Source organism: Mandrillus leucophaeus, unplaced genomic scaffold (genome assembly GCF_000951045.1).
Source record: "Mandrillus leucophaeus isolate KB7577 unplaced genomic scaffold, Mleu.le_1.0 Scaffold866, whole genome shotgun sequence".
Lineage (NCBI taxonomy): Eukaryota > Metazoa > Chordata > Mammalia > Primates > Cercopithecidae > Mandrillus > Mandrillus leucophaeus.
The window spans coordinates 399,205-407,016 of record NW_012109430.1 but is presented as its reverse complement, the minus strand read 5'-3'; positions in this window follow the sequence as shown (position 1 = coordinate 407,016).

The following is a 7,812-nucleotide window of genomic DNA, read 5'->3' as shown; positions in this document are numbered from 1 at the left end:
GGAAGGAAGGAAGGAAGGAAGGAAGGAAGGAAGGAAGGAAGGAAGGAAGGAAGGAAAGAAGGGAGGGAGGGAGGAAAGGAAGGAAATAGTTAATTGAAATTTTTAGAAAATTAAAATTCCATAATACCATTATGGGCTCAATTTGCATTTTGCTAATTCTTACATGAGTTGAAAATTTTGTCCAGTTCTGAAATACTCCTGGGAGGGATAGTATGTAAAGGTGACCAATGTGATGTGGTACACTATCAGATAATATATATGACATTTTTTTGAGATATTTTAATGATTGATATGAATCTTTTAATGAATTTATAGAAGCTTTGTAAGTCTAATTTAGATATATGTTAACTAAATTTTTACTTTTGTATGTTCCCACTTTTAGAAAACTGTATTTTTGTTAGAGTTGGATAAATTTTTTGTGGGTGTAAGTGTGTGTTTTCTATATTCAGTCTCTCTCCCATTATAAGTTGTACTTGCTATATGTTTGTGCACTGACTCACATTCAATACATAAGAAGGTGTACTGCATATTTCTGAAATACATGTACAATCACGTGTTACGTAACTACAGATATACATTCTGAAAAATGTGTCATTAGGCAATTTCCTCATTGTACAAACATGGTATACAGTATACTCATACAAAGGTAGCTGTTGTAGTCTACTACACACCTAGGCTATTCATTCTAGCCTATTGCTCCTAGGGTACAAACCTGTACAGCACGTTACTTTACTGGATACCATAGGAAATTGCAACCCAAAGGTAAGTATCTGTGTATCTAAACATAGAAAAGGTACAGTAAAAATACAGCACTAAAATCTTACAGGACTACTGTCATATATGCAGTCCATAATTGACCAAAATGTAGCTATGAAGCACATGACTGTAAGTGAGGGCTTGTAAATAAAATAGAAGAGCTTATGACTTAATGAAATTCAATCTTCGTATATTTATAAAGTGAAAATGCCCCCTTTATGTCTCCTGTTACATAATAGATATAAAAATCATTTCTTTAATTAATTAATATAGTGTAAGTTCATCCTGTATTATGTTTAACTGACAGAAAATAACTCGCCATTGTCTAAGTTGAACACTCCCTCTGATATTTAAAATTACTGAATCTTCTCTTCCCTTTCCATGAACAAAAAGTCAAGATGCCTATTATGACAGATACAGAGAGTTTGTATATAAGGATTTTAATTTTTATGAAAAAATATAGGTATTGTTTCAAGGAATTATTAATATATAATTTCACATTTTAAATCCTCAACAAATATTAAATGTTACTTTTGAATGCTAATGTTTGTTTTTAAAGTTAAATATCAAACATCTAAGAAAACTCACTAAATAATCTAAAACAATGAGAGGCAGTGTGAGAAAACAGGTAAAGGGCAGGCAGACGCAAGTTCGTAAGAGGCCTCCTATACCAGTTAGGGCTATGGAGCTTCAGTCTAAGTACAGGAAGGCCATTGAATGCTTTTTGATACTTAAGTCACATTTATTGGGGTATAATGTACCTCATGTCCATAATTTGGAGCAGAAGCTTCTCACAGTCAACAATACATATGCACAATTATTGGAGTCAAAGGAGGCACTTAATGAAAATGTGTTTATTTTCTGATTTTTATTTCTAGGGGGATACAATGCATTGTATAGGATTGGAACTCCCTATATACATATACTTGTGTGTGTGAGAGAGAGAGAGAGAGAGTGTGTGTGTGTGACAGAGACAGATACAAATATGTCATATCATATATGAATGTATTAAAATTCACTATTTTCATGTAAAACTGATTATTATAGACAAATGTATAAAGATGTGCAACTATCACAATCAAGAAATAGATCATTCACTTCACACCAAAAAGTTATCTTGCATCCACCACCCCCTAGCAACTACCGGTCTGATTTTGTCCATCTAGTTTTTCCAAAATGTCATATAAATGGAATCACATAGCTTTTGTGTCTTGCTTCTCTTACTTAGCATAATGCCTTTCAGACTCACCGATGTTCTGGTATGTATCAGCTCATGATTGCTGAAATAATTCTATTGTATGAATTATTATGATTTCTTTATTCATTCACTAGTTGATGAACATTTGGATTATTTTCAGTTTGGGCAATTGCAAGTAAAGCCTTGAAAGCCTTTTAAAGAGGGAGAGACATAATTTGACTTACACTATAAAAAAAAATTCTGACTCCTGTATGGAGAATGAATGTCAGAGCATTTAAAGTGGGAGGCTAGAGACAGGGAAGTCAGCATGCAGTCCAAGTGACAGAAGATGGTAGCTGGTACAAGCAGAGATGTAGAGAAATCAATAGAATTAAAACAGTTATTTTAAAAGCAAAATGTAGAGCATCTGAAATAATAAAGAAGTAGGAAAAATCACAGATGCCTGGAGCAACTAGATGATTGTTCGCCTCTTCACTGCCAGTTATCTCTCCCCATATGAATTCAGTATGAACACTCCGTGGGTATCAGTTAGTGAAATTAAATTTGGGACATCAAAAATTTGAAAACATAGAGTTTTCTGTGAAATCTACAATATATCTTTCATTCCCATAAAAACAAATCTTTCATGACAGACAGGTAACTTCTAGAGCCTTATAGTAAGTTTCTACAATACTATCTTTCAACAAAATACGATTTAATTTCCCTTCAGAGTTACACATGGAACACTAAGATTAGATTGGATAATTTGGGGAATTTAAAATCATGTCACATTCACATTTTGGTCTATATATCAATTTAACAAAAATATTGGAACTGTGAGAGACCTGCTTTCACTGGCATACCTGAAGCAGCACATAATTCTGTGAGAGATTACTTCAGGGATGACCTTAATTCCATAGAATGAACTAAGTGTTCTCCCAGAAAAAATAAGAGAAAGAGAATAAGCACATGTTCATAAAGCTCCTCTCTTTAACTCTGAGAATTTTAGACTTGTAACATACAGTATATAAGGAACTTCTACTAAAAATCCTCTTCTACTCTTAATTAATAGAAATTGTGGACTAAATATTTTTTTACTCTGTACTCAGTAAATTGCTGTGTAATTACTGAAGTTGTACCTACTACATAATTAATCATATGCTTGTTTTTTCTAATATTTGAAATACAAAACCATATAATAGCAATATTTTGTATTCAAGTCACCTACGTTTATATCTAGACCTTTTCTTCACTTTGAGCTGCAAGAATCAAATATGTGTAAACATTGCAAAGCATATTGAGTATGTTCTACTGTCTGTGTACCTGTGGACACATAACCATAACATGAATTACCAACAGTGGGGACTGGCCTTCACCTTCATCATTCCATAGGAAGATAAAAAATACACTTTTGCTTAATTTTGAAGATCAAGTCTTATAATCAAAATAAAATTCTACTGATCTTTTAAAATAAAAATAGTAACAGCTATTTATTTGTTGTTTTCCCTTGTTATTGATGCTGTTTTTTAAATGTGGAGAAAGTAAAAAATCTTAGGGGCTCCTATGCTATGCATCGCCTTAGTGATGAAGTTGCTTTGTTAAATTTTGGGGTTTTTCTTAAAGCATTTAGTAGGTGTCTATATTGTATCATTGAGGCCACAGAGATAACAGGAAATTGCCCTTGTCCTCCAAAGTTCATTTTGTAGAGAGGAATAATAGTGTGTGCTACTCAGCTCAGAGCTCATAGTATCAGATAACTATGCAAATATTTACACATATGACATATATACACATACACCCATCCCAAACTTTAACAAAATACATATCCCTGACACTTCACACCCAAGCTCCACTAAACATTCAAAAGAATATCCCACTGCCACATAACGAGACACATATTAGACATATAAAGTAGCCATTTAATAAAGTTTTAATTTGAAATTTTACAGTATTTTTATTATCTATAATAAACTTCATGTAACTCAGCACACATAATAACATCACAAGGCCAGTGACCAGGCAGTTTTTTATTCTGAGTTTCAATTACACATTTATAAAGTGGGTCAATAAATATCTATCTGATAGGGTAGTTGTCAGGATTTGATAGAACAATGTAAGTAGTGGCCAATAGCTAACACCAGACAAGGCTGAAAAAAAAAGGGTAGATATTTCCAGCAGTAGCAGTAGTGTTGTCATTACTAATCAACTTAGCTACAACGTTTTCTACGAGCAATAAGCACAAGTCAGCTAGCTAGTTTGCGGGAATTTGGTAAGCTCTGCCACTTAAAGACAATATTTTTCTCTCAGAACATCAACATGTAAGTGAAAAATTCTCATGTAATCAGGTCAGAACATTGTAACTGAAATAAAATAAAATCCCCACTATCACACACATCTATCAAAACAAATTTGATTTGCTTGGAAATACAAAGATGTTAAAGGAGAAACACTGTCAAGAAGCAAAATCCAGAAAGAAATATGTATTTGTATATAACTAATGGCAATGCAATGTGGGATGCACTATAACAGAAATATGTATAAATTATTATGACAGAAGAAGAAGTAACAACTTTTGAAGACAGTGATTAAAAAGGACTCTGGAGGGCTTTATATCCAGACCTTTGTAATAAATCATTTTATAATATTGGGCTGTTTTATTGTCTATGTTATATTTGGTAAAACAATAATATCAACAGCCTTTTACATATATGTCCCTACATCTGTGCACAGACTTTTCAATATGCTAGTTGCCTTCCATCTCCAATTACAAAGAGCATTTTTCTTTCATTTTATGCTAAACACTGCACAAGGCATTGCAAATACAAATGCATATAGAGAAATAAATGCTTAAATAAATGCAGGTAGCATATGTGTTTATTGATACATGAACATGAAAACTTTCCCAGAGAAGCCCTTCTGTCTAAACAATCTAGTTGTACCTTTCCTCCATACTCTAGCTCACATTATGTTCTTCATAGAATATAACACTCACTGAAATTATATTTTTTCCTCTCTTTCTTTCTTTTCTTTCTTTCTCTTTCTTTCTTTCTTTCTTTCTTTTTCTCTTTCTCTCTTTCTCTCTTTCTCTCTTTCTTTCTTTCTTTTTATTTTTTGTCTGTCTCTCCAGTTAAAATGTAAACGTCAGGAAGGCAGGAATTTCCCATGCTTCCCAGCTGTACCCTCAGTGCTAAGAATCCTTTTTGTCACTCACTTGGTGCCCATGATTTTTGTATTAGGTGAATAAGTAATTAATGCACAAAGAAGTATCTATGAGTATTAGTCTCATATGCCCATATGTACCAGTTCCATTCTTAACAGCTACTAAAATTTAAAATTTACTGGATTTCCAGAAAGCTTGTGAATTTCATTGCCAAGGGTAAATGACTGAAAACATGCATAAACAAATGAGATGACAAGTTCTACCGACAGACATAAATGAATCTTGTCTTCTGTTGATCAGGACCCTTACATGCATCTTTTCTGCCTGTAAACATAGTTATGTCATTAAATCCACAGCAAATATGACAATGGCTAATGAAACTTAAATACAGATATGAGAATATTTCTTCAGCTCTAACTCACAATTAAATATCTGAATTTTTGTTTTATTTAGCAAGGGGAATAATCCAGCTTGACTGAAATTATGATCACATATTTATCCATATCTTAATTATACTGCTATAATATCAAAGCCTATAACATAAGCAGAATTTTCATCACATCTCTAGTTTAAAAATATTTTTTCTCAACCAATCCTCAGGGAAATATTCATGAGGTAAACCTGGCAATACAAAAATAATTATTTGGAAAACATTATATGAGGTGAGTTGTTGCTTCTCTACTGGATGCCAGTTTAAATTGAGCTAATTTGTTTTACCACTAGCTTAAGAAAACCCCAGCACAGCGGCACAACAATTACATCCAGGTGCAAGGACTTAATTCAACAAATTCTAGGTGGATCCTTCCAGTCAGCACGGTGGGCCCCACTCTCAGCTGTGGCTAAGAACAGATGCCTTGAAAAGCCTCTGTAAACATGATCCAGTCAGTCCTTGAACGGAGATGATGAAATATTTCCAAAACAAAATAATGAAACTGATATTCTTATGACCACAATTCCAATATACAGATCAATGAGGAAAAAGACATAGTAGGAATTCTTTTAAATTTGTGAGCAAAATAAGGAAAGTAATTTATTCCTTTGAATTTTTAATGTACCAGGTATATGTATATACATTTTAAATTTTTCAGTTGTAAATATGAGCATTTCAATTGTAAATGTTCATATACATTTTAAGAGAATTTATAAAGATATAGATATAAATCAAAACTATTAACACAGTTATACACGTAGCAAATGGTTTTGGAAAAACTTCACTAATGCTCCAAACACAAAAAATATAAAACATCAGATTTTTTAAAATATGAGCCTCTAAATGATGAATTCACTTGCTTACGTTCATGATGCAGTTTGGTAGAAAACATGACTATGGTGTAAGTGCCCACAACCTCACTTTTATAAAGTCATAATTTTTAAAATTAAATAAATTTCAGATTCTTGCTTTAATTTGCTTCTTAAATAACTTTCCTTAAATGGTCTTGAGAAAAATGAACAGAAACACTCCATTATTTCAGAGGTAGACACACATAAACATGTATTTTTCCAGCATACTTCTAGATATTATTTTTATAATCAGTTGTGTTTTTCACTCACTATTGAGGAAGTAAGAACTGGAAACAATTTATAACAATAGTATTGCAAACTGCTTTTTTAGTTGCTAAAATGCATACCGATGTGCAGGCGTATACTGATTTGGACACAATTAAAATTTGCTAATTATTGGTATAGCAAAACTAGCTTCTAAGTATTCTCCATATACATCTCTATAACTGTCAGTTTGCCAATGATGCTAAGTCTAAATATATTAACGGATTAGTACCAAAATTTCAGATTGGGAATTATATAATAAGAGAGAATTATTTTGGCTGCTTGTCATTTCTTATTACACTCCAACCAAGAATTTTCTATTAAAATCAATTTTTAAAAGCTTAGATTTTTCTTTTAAACTTCTAATCATTTCTCTAGTAAACTCCAGGCGCAACACTTTATTTTATTAATAATAATCTGTAAGCATTAACAATACTAATTAGAAGTATGCCAGACAATTTGAATTAAACCAGTGGGTAGTGCTTATTCAGATGTGGTGTGAATAGTCTGGACATTTTGAAAAACATCCAAATGGGACGCAAATAAAAAACTGTCAAAAATCTAAACCAAGTTCAGTCAGGCGTGCAAGATCCGTTCCCATGAACTGAAAAGAAAAATTAAAATCAGTCAGAAGTCCTGAAATATCTTAAAGTTGGATAACAATTCTCATCTTTTACTAGTGGGTCCTAAAGAAGACCGTGATAAACTTTAATAGACAGACTAAAATCTCTAGGGCAGAAATTTTGGCTAATAATAATCTAGCAATTTGTATCCTCATTAAGCCCAATTTCCTCATATATGGAAAAAAGGTAATTTGGATGTGATATTCTGCTCGTAACAGTGAGATCGAAATTCCAGTGTGATATCCATATCCAAATAATAAATCTTAACTCAAAGAAACAGGTTTTAATTGCTTCATTGTAAAACATTTAATTTATCTTATAAAAAGTCCATTTCTAATTTAAAGAAAAGATATTCAAAACTTAAAACAATTTAAAACAACATAGCAACATACAGTCCAAAAATTCTTTAACATTTATTTTTTTCTTTTAACAAATCTTTATTTCAATTTTATGTGTAATAAGTCAGGGTACAAAATTATGTAAAAATTTAATTCTGATCCCATAGTAACTCAAATTCTCATAAGAAACAAAACACTGTAATAAATGAAATT